At 39.5% G+C, this 20,910-nt stretch overlaps 2 non-coding genes across 2 annotated transcripts; one reads left to right on the top strand and one right to left on the bottom strand.

Annotated features, from left to right (window-relative positions):
- The first annotated feature begins 6,906 nt into the window (after window positions 1-6,906).
- LOC145615833 (small nucleolar RNA R71) lies at window positions 6,907-7,012 on the top strand. Its single transcript, XR_014107418.1, has one exon. It is a non-coding gene; the product is annotated as a small nucleolar RNA R71 (small nucleolar RNA).
- A 6,871-nt stretch (window positions 7,013-13,883) lies between these two features.
- LOC145615836 (small nucleolar RNA R71) lies at window positions 13,884-13,990 on the bottom strand. Its single transcript, XR_014107421.1, has one exon. It is a non-coding gene; the product is annotated as a small nucleolar RNA R71 (small nucleolar RNA).
- Between the last annotated feature and the right edge of the window lie 6,920 nt (window positions 13,991-20,910).

Raw genomic sequence — 20,910 nt, 5'->3', positions numbered from 1 at the left:
GATTGAACTCCTTTTTCTCAATTAGCTTATCATGCACCTCTTTGGTTCTAGCCTTATACAAACTAGCACAATCATGGGCATCCAAACGAAGCTCATCCGATTCATGAAGATCCAACCAACGTTGTTCTCCCGCACTTGCCAAATCAAAATTAATCTTCTTAATGGCCCAATGAGTACGGTGCTCAAGATCCACCGGAAGATGGCAAGATTTCCCATAAACCAATCGGTAAGGAGTGGTACCAATAGGAGTTTTGAAAGCCGTTTGATATGCCCACAAGGCATCATCAAGCTTGTTCGACCAATCTTTCCTATTTCTTGAAACCGTCTTCTTAATTATCTACTTAATTTGACGATTGGACACCTCTACTTGCCCATTAGTTTGAGGATGATAAGGGAGCCCAAAGCGTTGGTTTACCCCATGCTTCTTCAACATTTTCCGGAAACCATAATGCACGAAATGAGAGCCATTGTCACTTATTACCACCTCGGGAATGCCAAACCTTGGGAATATAATCTTCTCGAACAACTTCATTACCACCTTATGGTCATTTGTTGGAGAAGCAATGGATTCAACCCATTTTGACGATTAATCAACGACAACAAGAATGTATTTATTCCCAAATGAAGAAGGAAAAGGACCCATGAAATCTATACCCCAAACATCAAAAATTTCCAACTCAAGAATGGGTTGTTGGGGCATCTCATTCCTCTTTGAAATGTTTCCGGTCCTTTGACATTGATCACAACTCTTGACAAATTCCCAAGCATTCTTAAAGAGGTTTGGGCACCATAAGCCAAATTGAAGCACCTTAGAAGCCGTTCTAGAAATACCCATATGACCACCACTAGGATCTGAGTGGCACGTCTTCAACACATTTGGTATTTCTTCATTTGGCACACATCGGCGCAACAATCCATCCACACCTCTCTTTTACAAAATTGGCTCATCCCATACATAATGCCTAGCTTCTCTCTTGAGCTTCCTCTTTTGATTATTGGAAAAAGAAGGAGGAAACTCCCCACAAGCAAGAAAATTTACCAAATCGGCAAACCATGGGAGCTCCTTCACATTGATAACATAAAAGGAATCATCCAACATCCTATCCTTAATAGGGGATCCATCATCTTAAACTTGAAAATCCTCAAGCCTAGATAAATAATCCGCAACCACATTTTCCGCACCTTTCTTATCTCGGATCTAAAGATCAAAAGATTGGAGTTCAAGAACCCAACGAATCAACCTTGGCTTGGATTCCTTTTCCCATAGAGATACTTCAAAGCCGCATGATCGGTGAAAACAATAGTCTTAGACCCCAACAAATAACAACGAAACTTCTCAAAAGAATGAACAATCACCAAAAACTCCTTTTCCGTTGTTGTATAATTCCTTTGAGCACTATTTAGGGTCTTCGACATATAGTAGATGACATGGAGCTTCTTATCAATCCTTTGACCCAACACACCCCCAATAGCCGTGTCACTAGCATCACACATGAGCTCAAAAGGCAAATCCCACCTAGGGGCTTGGACAATAGGAGTGGAAGTCAAAGCTTTCTTCAACTTGTTAAAAGCCTCCAAACAAGTGTCATCAAACACAAAATCATCATCTTTTTGGAGAAGATCATTTAAAGGCTTAGCAATGAGAGGAAAGTCTTTGATAAACCTCCTATAAAACCCGGCATGGCCCAAAAACGATCTTACTCCTTTCACATTAACCGGAAGAGGCAATTTATCTATCACCTCAATCTTGGCCTTGTCAACTTCTATTCCTTTATGAGAGATTTTGTGTCCAAGCACAACTTCTTCCACCATTGTAGACACCTAAAAATGTCTCCCCAAAACCAAACCCGTTGATGAACACCTTTCACCGCCATTATTGGTCGGGTTGAGTATTTAATCTTTGGAGTGCTTAAATCCATGTTCTATCTAATATATTTCATGAACCAATCCAATTTCTAGCTCATTTCCCTAAACCATAACTTACTTTCCACTTTTCGTATCCACATCTCAAAACCGAGCTGAACTGATTTTATGACTACATGATTTTGATCCAATTATTATTTGGTTAGATATGCCTTTCAATAAGCTTTTCAACCATATATCATACCCCCAATTCCGAGCTATAACGAAAAAGATATGAGCAAAACACTAAACTTGGCCCAAAACCGACACCCGTCTACTAAAACGATCATATCTTAAAATCTAGAAATCATTTTGACCTTTAATTGGGTTTTAAAGTAAACTTGATAAGCTTTCCAATGATATATTATATGCCTTATTCCGAGTTACGGATCAAAAGTTATGATGATTTTAAAAAAGGGTAAAAAACTGGAATCACCGCGCACAGTGCAAAAGCACCGTGTCACGGGAGTTTGCCCCGTCTGACAGTGCCTTCCCCCGTCTGACGATGCCTGGTGCCGTGACACGGTACTGTGCATCGTGTTGCGGTGCCATTTTTGAAGCTATTTCGCGTCAAATTCCACCGTGGCACGGTACCTGTTGCAGTGACACGGTACCTACTGCCGTGACACAATTTTTCCCACCGTGTCACGGTGCTGTTTTCATGTAATTTTCACGTTTCCCATACCGTGACATGATGTACTGTCCCGTGACACGGTGGATACTGCCGTGTCACGGTACCTGTGCCGTGTCACGAAATCTTCTTGTGTCTTTTCCGCGTAAACCCTTCATGCGTTTTTACTTCTGTAGGTCAAATATTTCCCGCGTCACTCTAATTTTCCCCGCGTCACACCAATTTCCCCCGTGACACGGTAGAATTTGCCGTGTCGCGGTAGCCTTTTTTAGGGTTTTTATTTTTTTAGGGTTCCATGTGTTCCCTCTGCTCATTTTCCCTATAAATAAGACCCTCATTTCTGCAGTTCGGGGCATCAAATCCTTCTATCTTCCTCTCTTTTCCACCAAAAATCATTCTATTCTCTGTCTCTCATATTCTAAGCCTTAAACCTATATTTCTAATTACATCATTCTTCCCCTAAGCACTTTAAGAAGTTCATACTTAACCCGAGGTTCTGTCCTTAAACCAAGGCGTGAATAGTACAAATAACTGAGGATTTGGACCAAATTAAATCTACATTTATTTAATTCAATCTCCATTTTATTTATATTTTTTTTATTAAAGTTACTAACAATTTATTCATGATGTAGCAATTTTAAGGAACGCGCGAAATGTGAGCAATTAATTAATTTAATTACTTATTTTATTGCTAGTATCATGATTATTATTATAATTTGATTTGACTAACGTTATTATTGTTAAATTGCTTCCAATATTAATGTTGATTCTATAATATTTATTGATCACCATATTGCATGTTTAAAGGGAATATGTAATTGAAAATCACACCTAATGAGATAATTTGGACAACCGGTTTAGGTTCCTTTAATCTTGTTATTTAATCAAGTGGTCACGATATTTTAGAATAATGTGTGCATTAATATTCAACCAATTAAGCATAATAATAGTTTGGAGCGAATTGAATATTTTGTTTATATGCCTTTGAGATCACAGGAAATATTTTTCACAATAAGAATCGAGTAGAGGCCAATACGGGCGAACGTGACTCCATGACTCACTTCGTACCATCATCCCCGATCCTCCTTTCGTGGTTCCGAATCATATGGAGTTAGTAATGTCATGGATTATGATTGGGGTGTAACCTTCACGGGTCAATCTTTGTTGCCATTCATTGTCCCTTTTTGTGGTTGCCTTATAATGATCCGTGAACGGTTTACAAGTTCCTTAAAAACTTGTTGGCGGCTCCCTACTTTCGTTGCCCCTAATTGTAATGTCAATTCCCACTTTCTATGAGTGCCAAGCATATTCACCACATGCTTTAACGTAGGCGCACTTCGAACGACGCCTACAACCATGAAGTGACATTTTTCCCAACTTAGCACTAAGTTGACCTTCTCACACCTTGCAAGACACTTTCTAAGATTTTCAAGGCAATCCTCAAATGAAACTCCTCCCACGGAAAAATCATCCATAAAAACCTCCATTTCTTCCTCCAACATGTCCCCAAAAATTCTCATCATGCACTTTTGAAAGGTCGCCGGAGCATTACACAATCCAAAGGGCATTCTTCTATATGAAAAAGTACCATAGGGGCATATGAAGGTTGTCTTCTCTTGATCCTCGGGATGAATTGGAATTTGAAAGAATCTTGAATACCCATCAAGGAAGCAATAGAACTTGTGCCTTGTAAGCCTTTCAAGCATTTGGTCATTGAAGGGGAGGGGAAAATGATCCTTCTTGGTTGATGTGTTTAGACGTCTATAGTCTATACACATCCGCCAACCGGTAACCGTCCTAGTCGGAATGAGTTCACCCTTCTCATTCTTGACTACGATCATACCCCCTTCTTAGGAATGACATGCACAGGGGAGACCCACCTAGAGCTTGAGATGGGGAATATGATTCCCGCATCCAAAAGCTTGGTGATCTCTTTCTTCACTACTTCTCCCATTTGGGGATGTAGCTTGCATTGTCGTTCAATAGAAGGAAGGGTTCCCTCCTTGAGCGTTATGTGATGTGTACATAAAGCGGGGGCTTATACCCTTGATATCATCAATGGTATAGCCTAAAGTACCTTGGTGCTTTCTCAAGACATCACATAGCGCTTGAGCTTGGCTCTTACTCAAGGATGCACTTACAATAACGGGATAAGTAGAATTAGGGCCTAAGAATTCATACCTAAAGTGTGATGGTAGAGGTTTGAGCTCTACCATGGGAACACCTTTACCTTCTTTGGTAGAGGCCACATGCAAAGCATCTTGACTTGATATCCCCATACAAATTTGATCATGTCTCCCTTCATTGCTTCCATCAAGCAAGTCCTCATACAATTGCACTTCCTTGTTTTGGATACCAATCTTTTCTTTGTTCAACAAAACACACTCAAGAGGATCATTAGATGTGAGCAAGTGCCATGCATGGATTGCACAATATTATCAAGAACTTCAACTCTCATGCAATTCTAAAAAGAAGAAGAGGGATATTTCATGCCTTCATTCAAATCAAATTCAACTACCTCCTCTCCTATCTTAAGAGATATCTTAGCACTTTTGACATCAATCATAGCCCCCGATGTAGCAAGAAATGGTCTACCTAAGATGATAGGGATAGTAGCATCTTCATCCATATCCAACACTACAAAATCAACCGGAATGATGAATTTCCCAACCCTCAAAGGAACATCTTCTACCTTCCCCTTTGGAATCTTAATTGACATATCGGCTAATTGCAATGTAATCTTGGAAGGTAAAAGTTCTCCTAGCTCTAGTCTTTGATAGACCGAATATGGCATAAGGCTAACACTAGCTCCTAATTCACATAGGGCATTATCAATTTGAGTCTTATTAATGGCACAAGGGATAGAGAAATTTCCGAGATCCTTCAACTTAGGAGGCATCTTATTCATGATTATTGCACTACAATTTTCGGGTAGGCTAATCGTTTCCATCATATCACATGTCCTCTTTCCACTCAAAATCTCTTTGAGGAACTTAGCATAGTTTGGCATTTGTTCTACAACATCGATGAAAGGAAGAGTTAGATGAAGATGCTTAAGAATCTCTACAAATTTCCCAAATTGCTCATCCAATTAGTGCCTATTATACCTTTGGGGATAAGGGAGCTTGGGTTTGTAAAGTTCTTTTTCTTTCTCTTTCTCTATCACTCTTTCTACTTTTTCCTCATCAACTTTCTCACTTAAGGGACACTCATCTCCCTCAATCTCAATAGGACTCTTGCTAGTGCTCTCTCTAGCATCACTCTTCTTAGGAACTCCACTCTCAAGGACCCTACCACTTCTAGTAACAATTGCATCTATAGAGTTCTTTGAATCTAAGCTTGGTGAAGTCAACGAAGAAGAATCCGCAAATTCTTTAAACACATTAGCCAATTGAGAGAGTTTATCACCTAAATCTTTGTTATAAGTCAACATGTCATTGAATTTCTCATCATTCATGGCCATGTAGGTTTCTAACATCTTAGCTTGTTTCTCAATAATCCCTTCCAAGAAATTCCTAGAAGAAAATGGTTGATCATAGGAACTATCACTTGAGCCTTGAGTATTTGGAACAAAACCAAGTGGGGAACCTCTTTGAAAATTTGCTTGAAAATATCCCCTACTTTGATTATTCCAATTACCCCTAGCTTGATTTTGGCCACTATGTTGACTATGGTTACCATAACTTTGGTTATGATCCCCATGTCCTCGGCCATGACTTTGACCATTATAACCATGGCTATTGTAGCTATCATGAATCCCTTAGACTCCATGATTTCTACAACCTCCACTTTGGTTATAATTATCATAGTTCACATGATTATGATAATTCCTATTTCCAACATTTCTTTGAACATCAATTCTAGGTTCACATTCATGATTATCAACATAATTCACATGCTCAATTTCAATTCCATCACATTCATCACAAGGAACATTGGGGCACATAGAAGCATCATGATCATTCATTCCATATAAATCACAAGGCCAACATTCTCTAACCATGCAACAAGAAGAAGAATTAGAGTTAAGGTAAGAAGATGTACCTCTCCCCTTAATTTGGGAGGGAAGAATTGGAGCTTGCAAAGGTGGACTCTCAAGCTTTTCTTTGAGTGATACAACCTCTTTCCCTAAATCCGCAATTAAAGTGGTTAAATCATTAGTGGCATTGAGTTGTTCGATTGAGCACCCCTTGCTAGTTGGCTCTTTCTCCACTTCTTGCCAATTCATATAATGTCGCACCACTTCATCTATTGCATCCACCACTTCTTCTTCCGTTTTGTTCATTATCGGGCCTCCGGCTCTGGCATCTAAGCTTGCTCTTCCATGAGAACTCAACCCACCATAGAAGAATTGTATAATTTGATAGGTAGGAATCCCATGGTGTGGACACTCTCTTTGGTACTCCTTGTATCTCTCCCAGGCTTCATAGAGACTCTCACTAGGCCCTTGCTTGAAATTTTGGATCAAAGTCCTTGATTCCGCCGTCTTCTTTTGCGGTAAGTAGCGAGATAAGAAAGCCTTTGTAAACTCATCCCATGTTCTTAAGGACCTTGGTTTGTCCTTTTTGTCCAACCACTCTAGAGCTCTTCCAATGAGAGAGAAGGGGAACAACTTGAGCCTTATGTACTCTTGAGCAACTCTGACTACCACAATTGTATTGCAATACTTCTCAAAATCTTTGAGATGATTGAGAGGATTTTCACTTTTTGTACCTCCAAATTGTTCCCTCTCGGCCAAAGTAATCATAGAAAGTTTAATTTCAAAGTCATTATCCGGAACCATCAATGGAACAATTCCACTCTCATACTTGTAAGCTCCCGGAGTGCCTAACTCCTTCAATGTCACTCTTTGAGCTTCTCCCATGTTCACTTGCACACACAATTCTCAAACAAAAATTATTAGTAACACAGCTACAAATGTAGCCTAAAAGAAAATCTTTTTGTATTTTTCAAATAGATGGAATAGACTTAACAGCAATACACAATCACAACACCATTCCCCGGCAACGGCGCCATTTTGATCGATGGTGAAATGGTAGGTCGTTGGACTACCCTCCCCAACCGGTCAAACAAAATTTATAACACTTAACCAACCCTTATACAAGTATAGTGGTGAGTCAAGGGTCGAACTCAAAGGAATGGTGAGTAATGGTCTATGTCTATGGCTAAGCTATCCCGAAATCAATAGGTAGGGTTGTAATGCTAGGACTAGAACGAACACAACAAATAAGCTTGAAGAAATCAAATATGACAAACACTAGGGCTAGGATCCACATGCATTCATAATGAAATCAATCAATTTGGGAAGTCAATCAATTAAGTCAAGCAATCTGAGGGAAAATCAAAATTGCAACCAAAAGAGCATATCAAGCTATTCTCCTAGAGGTCTAACTAGCGTCAACTACGATAAACTCTAGCTAGGAAACGTCACAAGACACCTCAATCGTGTAAATGCAAGCCACAAATCAATGGTTCGTATCAATGTGAACTTACAATGCAATCTAGTGCGAATAACTAAGGTGATCAAGCCTAAATCAAACACACACATGCACAAAATTGATCAACCAATCTAATCACATCATAGCCTCAACCAATTTCCCCAAATTAACTTCAATTCATTACTAGTACATGCTTCACCATTACCCTAGCAATCAAACTACTCACAACCCTTTAAGAACATCAAAATCAAAGCTAATCTAATCAACAAGTTCATATTCATCAATTGAAATCAACTAAATCAATCAAATTATCAACAAACTTAATCAATCAACAAAACAATTGAAATCAAACAAAAGATTGAATTAAACAGTAAAGAATTCTTATAAACTTGATAGAAATCAAACCAAATGTAGCAATCTTCAATCATCAATAATCAAACCCAAAGTTTCTCTCTAAAAATCTAAGAACAAGTGTTTTCTCTCTCTACCAAAAATTCAATCTAAAACTAATTCTTATCTATTCTAATTCTTCCCCCCCCCCCCCCCCTAAAAATAGAAGGAAAAGCTATATATAGTAAAACTAACTAGAGAGAAGTTAGTTAGATCGTCCAAAAAGAGACCCACGAAGGTGCGGCCGCACAAGGGAGAAGAGAGGGTGCACGGATAAGGGTACGGGTAGAGACCCAGGTGGGTGCGCCCGCACACGCACCTGTTGCGCCCGCACCACCTAGGTACGCTGCCGCACCTGCCCTGGGCGTGCCCGCACCATGCTGAAGAAGCCTCCCCTTCATTGTCCATGCTCATCCTCGTGTGCTCGTCTATGTGATGGTGATGAACATCAAAGTATTCGGTCTTGAAATGAGTGTTTTGGTGGGTTTGTGGCAAGGATGATGCCCCCACCGCATACGTGCACCGGTCTCTAGACTTGCCCATTGAGTTCCTCCAAATTTGAAGCTCCAAAAGCTAACACAAGGCGTCCAACTTGATGAGAGATGTGAGAGGAAGGCTCGGGAATCATTTGGAAACTCGATCATAACCTAGAAACAAACAAAAACAAACAAATAAAAGGGAAAAAGAACGAATAAACAAAGAAATGCACAAAACAAAGATGCTAACTACGAAAAGCACAAACTAACGGAATAAAGGGTAAAACTAAAGAAAACTAGAGAAAAAGAGATATAAAATGAAATGAAAATTATCCTAAAAGAGATCACATGAGTGCCATAAATGACACTCATCACCTAGCTTAGGCATTGATCGAGAACACTTGAGCATAACCGTTCCTAGTGGTTCGACCCTGGACTTGTTTATATAGTTGTATTTAGGTTAGTTGAGTGATTATAAATTTCTTTTGGCTTAGGGAGGATTAGTTCAATGACCTAGTTTTCCCCACGTCAATTATTTAGTGACATGTTAGGATTTCTTATTAATAATGTTAGAATCTTACTAATATTATTATGCTTTATTGAGATTATGATGATGATTTTTTTTGTCATCAATAATATTATGTTGCTTGATAGATATTATTGTTATTGGTTGATCACGCGTTTTCTGCGGGTTTAAAGGGAATTTGTACTTGAAATCATGCCCAATAAGATAATTAATAATTTGATTTAGGCTAATATGATTTTAATTCAAGTGATCGCCATTAATAGGTTTTTTTGTGCATTAATAATCAACCAACATAGATTAAACAATTTTAGGGCTAACTTATTGATTGTCTGTTAGTCAGAAAGCGCACATGAATATGAGAAGAATAAAGTCGTAGAGGCCTATTTTAGGGCGGGTTCACTCTCTTTTAGGTTGGATTCATACCTTCATACTCGAATTTCTAGTCATGGTTCCAGACCACTATGGAGTAAGCAATCTCTAGGATCGTGAAGGGGTGTAATAACCTTCACCCTGTGAACGGTTTAAAAGTTCCTAAAACTTGTCGGCGACTCTTTTGCTCTAGCTTTCTTCCCTTTGGACGCCACCATGCTTAAATGCATGATCACAGTGGGGCTCAAGTTTAGGATGCTTAAATTATTCCCTACAGTTTTTGGCAACTTCACTAGGGAGGATTTCTATTTTAATTTCTAAAATTTATTTTTGCAATAATTTAGAATGAGTGGATGAGACTCGAAAATTTCTAAGTATTCATGTGCATAATTTTGATTTACATTGTGGTATATGCATAAAGAAGGTCCTCTTTGGATAGACCATCTGTAATGCGTCAAAAACATAGGAATTTTACACATAGGAAATTTGGGAAATATCTTTAATATTTAGAATTGAAAAAACGCTACGAAAATCGGAAAACTATAAGAACACAGAAAGCTGTTGAGGCATGTAGGAACTATCATTGAGAAAACAGTGCCCATCGTAGTGTTATGGCTCTGTCGCAATGTGATAGCAATATCGCAGCACGACAGGGCCATCTCCTTGCGATGGTCCCTATTGTCTCGCGCCAAGTTTTTCCAATACAGAGCCAAAAATCTGCCTTCTTGCTTTGACCGGTTCTAGTACTGTTTGCTCGATTTTACTTCCTAATTGAGTTTTTCCCTCTTTTTTTGAACCCGTATGTGTTCTAAATATGGCTGTAACCCTCTGGTAATTCACGCTCTATCTACCCAATCGATTGCTCATTGCAACGACGGGTACATTCGAGTTTGTGAATTCACCAAACCATGGAAGCAAGTTTAACTTGCGGGGTCCCATCCATACGCGCCAACCCTTCCAAAGGTAAGGCTTTCGCGCGATACATTTGGACTCATAACCATGGACCTTCTTTGACTAGCCCTTATCCTTGAACTTTAGAGAATTAAAGCCATGGTTAGGTTGCTAACTCATTGCATCGTATTGTGCTTACTTGACTATTTGTGCATTGTTTGCTTGTGCATAACCTATGTGTGTTTATACTAACCATTTGTTTGACTTGCGTTTAATTTTAAATAAACTACTTAATGACTAAAGGACTTTGCTTAATTAATTATTTAATTTGAGTAATTAAAGTCTAATAAATTGACTAAATACGACTTAGCACGACTATAGGGTTACCCCTTTTAAAGTAGAACACTGAAAACTTGTTCAGACTGACATTTCAGTAATGACGCAAAGGTCTAACATATGGCGTGACACGCAAGTGTCCATCGCGACGCGATAGAAATATCGCGCTGCAATAGTTCTAGCGCGTCGCGACAGTCCCATTGCTTGTGCGATGGTCCAGTGTGCTGCTTGAGTCCTCACGCCGAGTCTAATTAATCACTTTATTAATAATTCAAGTCATATTTTAGTCCTCAATTAAGTATAGGCACATAGTCTCATGGTCTTACACAAGTGTCAAAGCATGCCACTTTCATTCACTTTTAAAGCACACACTTTGTATATATGTTTCACCACGACCATGTCTGCAGAGTTTTGTGTGCGCATGTTTTCCGTCATTTTTTAGGGGTGTAAGTCTGATATTGATGGGTGTCATTTATGGCACCCATTTGATGAGCATTTAGGTTGTTTTCTCCTTCCTTTTATGGCTTTCATGCTTGATAAATTTATGCATTTGGTCTTAGTTTTACCTTTCCTCTCTTATTTTGTAGCTTTTGTGCATTTCGTTGGTTTTTCTAGTATTTCCTCCTATATTTGCTCTATTTTCGTGGTTATAGGTATTGTACGAGGTTCGGGTCTTGATATTGGTGATTTACTAAGGTGGAGGAAGCTTTTGGAGCAAGCTCATGGCAATAGGAAAGCTCAAGATGTAAGGAACTGGAAATTCCAAGTCCTAGCTCTTGCGCTCTCAAGTTGCGTGATGTGTTCATTTTATATATATATTTATCCCCATCCCTTGGTCGTAATTAGTAGTGTTTTTGGCTCCTACGAGCCACTTTTATTACTAATTTGTGTTTTCCAGTGCTTTGGTAGTTTTGCTTGAGTTTTGTAGGAATTTGCGTACTTGGAGCATTTTCCCGGGTTTTTCGAGGAGCATCTACAAGTATTGGAAGACCGCGACCCAGTTCGATAGCCCAAGACTGATTGGAGGGATCAAATCGGTGATTAAGGGCTCGAGTATGAAGATCCAAGGAGGAAACTCGGATTGGGCCAAGGAAAAGAGGCCCAATCGAGGTTTTGGTGGCCCAAGAGAAGCGGCCCGGACCAGGTTCTCCGCCCGGAGGCGCGCCCGGCCGGGCGGGGCGAAGCATGAGTGCGCTCGGAGCTCGCGCCCGACCGGGCGCGAGAATGCCTCAGAGGAAGAAAAAGGCGGGCCCGGTCGGGCGGCCCCTTGCCCGGCCGGGCGCGTGTTGGTTTTAGGGAGTTTAGTTTTCCGTTTTGCTTTTGTTTAGCGGAGATCTTCTTGCTTAGTATAAATGTAATTTTATTAGGCAAGATTAGACACTTCCTTATTCTTTCTTTACTTTTGTAATTCTTTCTCTTAGACTTTCTCTCTCTACTTAAGCTTATTTTCTCTCTCTACACTATATACTTTAGTTGTTTACTCAACTCTTTATTCTGATTACTTTGGTAACGATTTCTTTTCTCTTAATCTCAGTTATTTATTTTATTCCTTCTATCATGTTTTATTTTATTTGCTTTGATTAGTTTAGATTTAATTATGTGTGAGTAGTTCTCTTTCTAGGGTTTATGGGGATCCATAAATAATATGAAAGGGTAATTTATTGTTGTTAATTATCAATGCTATATTAATTTCCTATTGATTGATTTAATGCTCTGTGACTAGATTAGGCCTGATCTTTTATGCAGGAGTTTGACAATATTGATTCGAGATTCGAGAGATGAGAATTGATGTTTAGGTCTAGTTTCAATAGGCGGGTTAATCTATAAATGGTTAAGTCGAGATTCGAGAGATGAGATTTAATACCGGTAGATTAATTCTGTGATTGTAATACGTAGCGAAAGCCCTTTATTATCTGGTTAATTGATGCATTGATGATTGGTAATTATGTTTTACCCTGGAATATTATTTATTGGTGAACCTATGCCCTAGGTCTTTAATTCATTGATTCCTCTTATTTTATTCTCCCTACTTATATTCTTCGTAGTATAATCTTTAAATTACAACAAATTGTTACTAATAATTTAGATTGCTATTAATTAATTAGGAATAGAAAGACTAGTTTCCCTGTGGATTCGACCCTACTTCCCTATCTACTTTAGTTAGAGGACTTAGGTAATTGCTTTTGATTAGGTGATACGACTTTAGCCTGTCAAAATTTGGCGTCGTTGCCGGGGAGACGGTTTTATTTTTATTTCGAATTGTTTTTGTAGTCTAGATTATTTTTCTTTTGCCTCAAAGGACATTAGTTCTTTGAGGTAGTTCTAATATCTGTCTTTTTAGTTCTTTGTTTATGCCCAGGTGTTCCAGATCAGGTTACATTCCATTCGATCCTGAGATCGAACGCTCGTTTCATAGACAGAAGAATTTTTGTAGGCAGATCCTGGCGGGTTCTGGGAGTAACAATATTCCTAGAAATCCATTACCTACTTCTAGTGATTCGGAGCACTCTTCTGATTCAGAACTAGAGATGGGTACACCACCACCACCTCCACCTCGCAAGCTTAGCGATTATTCGCAACCATCCCTGACGGATTTTCCACATCTTTCCCCTACACCTGATCTCGAGGGAGTCCAGTTCGAGATCAAGCCCCAGTTCATAACGATGATAGAAAGAAAGCAATTCAGTGGAGCTAAGGGTGAAGATCCTAATCTTCACATTGCAGACTTCTGTCAATATTGCAATACTATTAGGCAGAATGGGGTAACGCAGGACCAAATCAGGGAGATTCTTTTTCCCTTTTCTTTATGTGGAAAAGCTAAATTATGGTTTAATGGTTTGAATAGAGCTGCACTTGGTATAACTAACTGGGAGACTCTTGCTTTAAATTTTTATAATAAATATTACCCTGCAGAGAAAACAGCTCTGTTGAGAAGCGCAATTCAAAATTTCGCCCAAGAGCCAGATGAGTCACTATATGAAGCTTGGGAGAGATTCAAAGACCTGCAGAGAGAGTTCCCTCATCATAACTTAGCACAGTGGCAGTTGATACAAGCTTTCTACAATGGGATCGGAAATTCTTCTAGAGCAATTTTGGATTCTGCAGCTAATGGGAGGTTTATGAACCTAAATGTTGATGATGTAGGTCAGGTTATTGAAGATATGGCGATCCATAATTCCCAATATGGGAATCCTAGAGGTTTTGAAAACAAGGGAAAACACCACGTCGATTCTGTATCCTTTTTGCAATCTCAATTAACCTCTATTTGTCAGAAATTGGATAACCTTACTACTGCTAATTCTAAAATAACTAATGTTTCTGCAATTAATAATAATGCTAATGATGCTTTCTGTGAAAATTGTGGAATTGTAGGTCATTGGGAACATGAGTGTAGGAGTTCTATGGAGCAGGTTAACGCTTTTCAGTCCATCAAGCAAAATAACCCATACTCCAACACCTATAATCCCGGGTATCGGAACCATCCTTACCTCTCCTATAGGAGCAGTAATGTGCAAAATCCCACACCTCCACCTCCACAACAACCAGCACCACCACCTCAGCAGAAATATTACCATCCCAATGCTGGCCAGAAAAACCAACCACAAACTCCTCCACCACCTTCTGACCCAGCTTTATCAGAAATTAGAGCGATGTTAACTAGTATGCAAAAGCATATGGAGAGTAGAGACTCACAAATTGACTCGATTGTGGCCCACAATAAAGTCATAGATACTCAAATTGCACAGTTAGCCGCTGCTCTTCAGGTTCGCCCACAAGGAGCCCTACCATCGCAACCAGTACAACCCACAGATCAGGCATTTGCAATTACCCTCAGGAGTGGTTCACACTATGATGGGCCTCCTATGCCCAAAGAAGATGAACCTGTTTCAACAGAAATTGCTAATCCTGATTCCTTTATACCAAGGGATATTAATCCTAGCCCTGCAGGGCTAAAGGGTAGTACTAGTATTTCTGATGTTATATTGCAGGGTAAAACTCCAGGGAAGGTTGTAACTCAAGACAGGAGTAATGATGTGCAACAACCAATTATCAAACTACCATTCCCAAATCGAAATTTGAAAACCAAGGTGGATAAGCAGTTTGGTAAGTTCCTTGACATGGTGAAGGATTTGCAGGTAACAGTTCCCTTTACAGAATTAATCACGCAAATACCTTCATATGCAAAATTCATGAAAGAAATATTGACTAGGAAAAGGTCTATTAGTGAGGTAGAGACTGTCGCTTTTACTGCTGAATGCAGTGCCGTACTACAAAATAAATCTCCACCCAAACTAAAAGATCCCGGTAGTTTTTCTATCCCTTGTCATATTGGCAATTTAATGATTAATAATGCATTGTGTGATTTGGGCGCTAGTGTTAGTGTCATGCCATTATCTGTGTGTTTAAAGCTAAAAATGGGTAAATTAAAGTCTACTAATATTACTCTACAAATGGCTGATCGTTCTTCTAAATACCCCATAGGCATTCTAGAAGACGTCCCTGTTAGAGTAGGTAAATTTTATATACCTGTGGATTTTGTTGTTCTTGATATGGCTGAGGATTTGCATACCCCAATTATCTTGGGTAGACCCTTCCTTAATACTGCTGGAGCAATTATAGTTGTAAAATGTGGTAAATTGACACTATCAGTAGGGGATGATAAAATTGTTTTTAATTTGAATAATACCCCTAAAAGCCCCATGCTAGAGGAGAAGTGTTATAAAATTGATGTGGTTGGTAATTGTTCTAATAAGCCCCAAGCTTTTGGTAAAGATCCCTCGGAGGCGGTATCGTGTGTTGCATCTTCTACAGGTACAACTAACCGATGGAAAGAGGAAGTGGACGCAATAGAGAGAGCCTTATACTATGAAGGTCTTGGTTTTGAAGATGAGAAGGTGGAAATAAGTACACAAGTTGCGGAAACTGAGCCTATAGTGAGAGTTCCACCAGATTGTGTTGTAATAGCTCAACAAAGTGATAAATCGAGGCAACCAACGGTCAAAAAGGGTTCTCAATCGAACAAAAGTAAAGACCCACCAGTTCAAGCCAATGAGGATCCACCCAATAAGGTGAGTTGGCGCCTTACGGGGCGTGTTAGGAAGCCGAGTCGTGGTTTAAAAATCGCTCAACCGGGTGAAGAACCACCTGACCAGGCGATAGGCCAAGGGGCTTAACTTCCCGACATGTGGTAAGAGGGTCGTGCGGGACCTAAATAAACCAGCGCTTTGCGGGAGGCAACCCGTATTTTTCTTGTTTTTTTAGTCTTCTTTCTATTTCTTGTGAGAGGAGAGAGTTTTATGAGTTTATTGAGTTATACAGGTTAGAAGGAAAAGAGTTAGTCAAATTTGGAAAAAAGAGAAGGAGTCTCTCGTACCAAACATTGCCTCGGGCCCTACCGGGCGGTTTGGCGCCCGACCGGGCGCGAGAGCAAGGGTGAAAAATTACAATTTTTGCCCGACCGGGCGAAGGATCGCCCGACCGGGCGCGAGAGTTGACGAGTACAGACATTTCGACCGCCCGACCGGGCGCGAGAACAAAGAGAATTTAGAGGGTTTATACCGCCCTACCGGGCGGTTTGGCGCCCGACCGGGCGTGAGAGCAGATCAGCAAAACTGCTCCACTTTGACAGGCCATAACTTTTGCGTTTCTTATTCGTTTTTGGCGTGTGACCTATCGTTGGAAAGCTCTTTAAGTCTACTTTCTAATGCAATTAGAATCATTGCATTATCATTTATATATCAAAAGTTATGATCAGATTAGTGCACTTGACTCAATTTTTATCTTTTTTCCACTAACACTTTGTTTCTTTCTTGCCTAATTTTGTTCCAAAGAGATGTATTGCAATCCTGAGGCTTTGGTGACATTGATGTGGTGATGATGAAGATTAGTCACCTTGACTACTTGCTTCCCCTTAAGACAATAAGGACAATGTCTGATTTAGCTTGGGGGGAGGTTCTCGTGTTCATATGGTATATCTTTCACTCTCTATCTTTTTTTCGGTATGCTTAGTGTAGTTTTACTGCTTTCCTAGTGTAGTTTTATTGCTTTCCTATAAGAAAAGTACAAAAAAATTGAAAAAATAAAAAAAATCCAAAAATACGTTCCAATGAATTGTAAATCATGCTTCTCTATGCCCCATACTTGAGAAAATTTGTTTTGATTCTTGGTTATTGATGATAAGCATTGTGGACTTGTTGGTCATGATTTGAAGTTTAATTGCTTGGATGCCTAAACATGCGTCAATTTTGTCCAACTACTTGTGAATATAGTGCTTGACTAGTTGATTTGGTTAGGAATGTGTGATTAGTTCCTGGTATGTCAATGAATTTGAGTATTGGTTTGCAACTATGAGTAGTATTTCATGACTCACCTATTATGCACATGAGGAGGACGAAGGCGTTCATTCTTTTAGGTAGCCTTCAGACGATATTAGATACATTTGTTCCCTTCTTGCTACCCATGTTGTTGCTTGTGCCCTTTTATTGTTTATTTAGCCACATTACAAGCCTTTTTAGCCCCATTGGTTACTAGTCCCAAGCTTGGCTTGGGGGAGCTATAGTTAGTGAGGTGAGGGAGTTGTAGTGTGCACATTATTTGCACAATGTGGAGGTATAAGAAGAGTAATTTGTTCTTTGATTTTTGTGATTGAAAAAAAATAAGAATTTGTGTTTCAAAGTTGAAATTTCCAATGTGGAATAAAATGAAAAGAAAGAGCAAAAAGAAAAAAAAAGTGTTTAATGTTCAAATTGTCTAAGTGAAGGTTTATCAAAAGAAAAGAAAGAAAGAAGTTGAGTTTCAGTGTAAATAATTGAGTTTTGAGTTCAAAGTTTGTTTATTCACTCTAGTTTATATTATTATATTTTTATGAGTGAATTTTGTAAGTATTGGGATTGATTTTTATGATTGGAGTATATTTGGTGGATTTTTGTTGGAGTTGGTTATGTTGGAGATGTTGATCATTATTTATTTTGATCATTGGTTTTATTAGGATTTGGCTGCCTTTAAGCATAGCTTTTCTCTCACATATTCCCAAATGTATCCTACCCCTTTTCCCTAGCCTTACATTACAAGCTTTAAAGACCTTCTAACCTTGTGCATAGAGTTGTGTAGATGTGAAAGTGTTGTTTATCAATGCAAATTATGAATTGACATATTCCGAGTCGACTATTAGGTTGAGTGTGTCTTTTTAAACACACGAGTGTTGTGAGTTTGGGAGGGCATTGTTCACATTAAAGGGGTTGGGATGGAGTGCGATCGAGTACATCTTTTACTCGCCACATTAATGAGAGTTGAGTGTGTGAGCACTAGTCTTGAATTCTATATGCTCTTGTGGTTCGCTCTACTTGACAATTGTGGGGGAGGAAAGGTGATTAGATGGATAGGATTGGTTGATTTTGAAGCATGTTCACTTGATTTGCCTTGAATCGTTTGTGCTTGATTTTTATATTGGGGTGAGGCATGTTTTTATTGTTCATTGAGGAGCTCTTTGCTTAGGGACAAGCAAAGGTTTGGCTTGGGGGAGTTTGATGTGTTCATTTTATATATATATTTATCCCCGTCCCTTGGTCGTAATTAGTAGTGTTTTTGGCTCCTACGAGCCACTTTTATTACTAATTTGTGTTTTCCAGTGCTTTGGTAGTTTTGCTTGAGTTTTGTAGGAATTTGCGTACTTGGAGCATTTTCCCGGGTTTTTCGAGGAGCATCTACAAGTATTGGAAGACCGCGACCCAGTTCGATAGCCCAAGACTGATTGGAGGGATCAAATCGGTGATTAAGGGCTCGAGTATGAAGATCCAAGGAGGAAACTCGGATTGGGCCAAGGAAAAGAGGCCCAATCGAGGTTTTGGTGGCCCAAGAGAAGCGGCCCGGACCAGGTTCTCCGCCCGGAGGCGCGCCCGGCCGGGCGGGGCGAAGCATGAGTGCGCTCGGAGCTCGCGCCCGACCGGGCGCGAGAATGCCTCAGAGGAAGAAAAAGGCGGGCCCGGTCGGGCGGCCCCTTGCCCGGCCGGGCGCGTGTTGGTTTTAGGGAGTTTAGTTTTCCGTTTTGCTTTTGTTTAGCGGAGATCTTCTTGCTTAGTATAAATGTAATTTTATTAGGCAAGATTAGACACTTCCTTATTCTTTCTTTACTTTTGTAATTCTTTCTCTTAGACTTTCTCTCTCTACTTAAGCTTATTTTCTCTCTCTACACTATATACTTTAGTTGTTTACTCAACTCTTTATTCTGATTACTTTGGTAACGATTTCTTTTCTCTTAATCTCAGTTATTTATTTTATTCCTTCTATCATGTTTTATTTTATTTGCTTTGATTAGTTTAGATTTAATTATGTGTGAGTAGTTCTCTTTCTAGGGTTTATGGGGATCCATAAATAATATGAAAGGGTAATTTATTGTTGTTAATTATCAATGCTATATTAATTTCCTATTGATTGATTTAATGCTCTGTGACTAGATTAGGCCTGATCTTTTATGCATGAGTTTGACAATATTGATTCGAGATTCGAGAGATGAGAATTGATGTTTAGGTCTAGTTTCAATAGGCGGGTTAATCTATAAATGGTTAAGTCGAGATTCGAGAGATGAGATTTAATACCGGTAGATTAATTCTGTGATTGTAATACGTAGCGAAAGCCCTTTATTTTCTGGTTAATTGATGCATTGATGATTGGTTATTATGTTTTACCCTGGAATATTATTTATTGGTGAACCTATGCCCTAGGTCTTTAATTCATTGATTCCTTTTATTTTATTCTCCCTACTTATATTCTTCGTAGTATAATCTTTAAATCACAACAAATTGTTACTAATAATTTAGATTGCTATTAATTAATTAGGAATAGAAAGACTAGTTTCCCTGTGGATTCGACCCTACTTCCCTATCTACTTTAGTTAGAGGACTTAGGTAATTACTTTTGATTAGGTGATACGACTTTAGCCTGTCATTGCGCTCTCAAGTCGGGTAGTGTTGAACCCACCGTGGGAGTGTTTTGGGACTGCATACTTTAGTGTTCATCAAGAGCATGTTGTGAGGGTGATGCTCGCGCCCACCGACTACTCAACCTCAAGCAATCTCCCTTGCTTCCCCTGTTTCCCTGTTCCGCCACACAACAGCAACACTAATCAAGGCTCCCCCTACATACCAATCTGCCACCAATCTAACACACACTTCACCACTCTCGCAGCTCCCTTATTTCCCCAATTCACCAACAATTACAACAACCAAACAGCAGCAACAGCTAAACCACCAACCTGCCACTCTCCAATCCCGCCACAATTGCAACCAATAGCCCCGCAGCTCCTCCACCAACTCACACCAGCCGTAGCAAAAATAACCAGCCACAGCCACCAATTCAGCCACACAACAACCGCACCTCCAACTGGCCGTAACACCAGCTCCCCTGCTCCCACAATAATCACAAAACCAGCCACCAATTCAATTAACCAACAGCAGCAATAATTCCACACAACCGCAACAACTACAGCTTCTCCACTTCTCTACCAATTCAGCTCCCAATTTTTCCACCTTTTACCTCCTTCACCACCGCAACAGCAGTCCCGCAAGTGCCTCCGAGCAAGCCCAATTCGGACCTCAATTATCGCGGCCGCGCTCGCAATCAACGCGGCCGCGCGTTTATGGGTTTGAAGATGCGAAGCAGGGGATTAAATGCCATATAATGGAGCAGCTAAATTCGTGAAATGGGCTGACGGTTTGTGGGGGTTTTGCTTGAGATTTTATGATTTTCTTTTCCTTTTAATTTTGCTTATTTATTTTCCTTTATTTTATTTTATTTTTCTTTTCTCTTTTATTGTATCTTTCTTTAACCTTGTAATTATAAATACCCATTTTTGGGTTAGAGAAAAACACAATTAGAATTAGAATTCATACTTTTAGCTTAGTGGAGAGCTTCTCTCTCTAGTTTTAGGGTTAGTTTTAAGAGTAAATTTTAGAG

This window comes from Chenopodium album, chromosome 25, assembly GCF_948465745.1.
Source record: "Chenopodium album chromosome 25, dcCheAlbu1.1, whole genome shotgun sequence".
NCBI lineage: Eukaryota > Viridiplantae > Streptophyta > Magnoliopsida > Caryophyllales > Amaranthaceae > Chenopodium > Chenopodium album.
The sequence above is the reverse complement of the archived record's forward strand: the minus strand, read 5'-3'. Positions and strand labels throughout refer to the sequence as shown.